The sequence below is a fragment of the Triticum aestivum genome, chromosome 7B (genome assembly GCF_018294505.1).
Source record: "Triticum aestivum cultivar Chinese Spring chromosome 7B, IWGSC CS RefSeq v2.1, whole genome shotgun sequence".
Taxonomy (NCBI): domain Eukaryota; kingdom Viridiplantae; phylum Streptophyta; class Magnoliopsida; order Poales; family Poaceae; genus Triticum; species Triticum aestivum.
The window spans coordinates 735,140,731-735,141,970 of NC_057813.1; positions in this window are offsets into that span (position 1 = coordinate 735,140,731).

The window sequence follows — 1,240 nt, forward strand, 5'->3', positions numbered from 1 at the left end:
TTTGAGTGTTTTTTTTAATTTTTGCTTTAATTTTGTGTTTTCAATTTGGCTTTATTTTCCATTTAATTATTTTTTGTTTGCTGGTATTTCACGATACTACAAATTGTACACGTTATGCATATATATAAATAAATTTTCTGTACGTAGAACCGTATATATATATATATATATATATATATATATATATATATATATATATATATATATATATATATATATATAATATCCTCGAATGTCTCACAGCCAACACCATTAACTATTCAGACATACACATGTATATACATATATAATTTCTCCCACATGTTGCCTTGGTGCCTTCAGAGCACGATGACAAGTGGTTCATGGGGGCGGTAGCGGGTAATAGTATTCTCCTTTGGGATCTATGACCTGGTCGAGCAAAAATCCGGCTATTTCCTCTTGAAGTGCTAGTATGCGCTCCTTGGGTAGGAGCTTATCCTGCACCTCTCTGAACTTTTAAGAAGGAGATCAATATGCATGTGTATTAGTTGTGTTACGAGATATCGATAATAGTGTGAATAGTGTTTTGACAACGTACCCAGTCCTGTCTTTGAGATCTGCTCCTTTCGGACGCCATCATGCGAATGTTTTCGCAAATGTAGAATGCACACAGATCATTCCCCGGCGCCTGCTTCAGGGCCTTTATGATAATAGAATTGAATTAGATAATGATTAATCAAGCATGATAATTAATTAATGATATTGAAACAAGAATTAAAGAGATGGCTAGCTAGCTAGTACTACTTAATTACTTACCATTGGTCGATGCCAAAACAACTTTTTTGGCCATTTGCCTGGAGTCACCTTGATGAACTTTGCCCAAGCCCTGCCCATCGGCAAAGAAAATTAATAAAGGGGTTATTAAATAGTTCATATCAGGAAATGACGAACTAATAATAGGCCGAGATATAGTTAATAATGATTGAAATTACCTCTTGACTATCCCCTTAACAATGGTGTAGTCTTTATCTTCTTTAAGTAGCGAGTCCAGTACTTCAACTGTTGCTTTGTCAACTTTAATGTCTAACAAGATCCAGTGGAAACTGCATGCGCACACATTTGCATGTCTTAATTAAGCGGGCATGTGCATAAAATTAATCAACTATCGTAAACCATATATACTTAATTATTAACATCTAGCTAGCTAGTAAGCAAAAGCAAAATTTATATTAACTCACAGGAAGTTGTAAGGAAATAGTATATCTTCATTGGTATTGAGGCG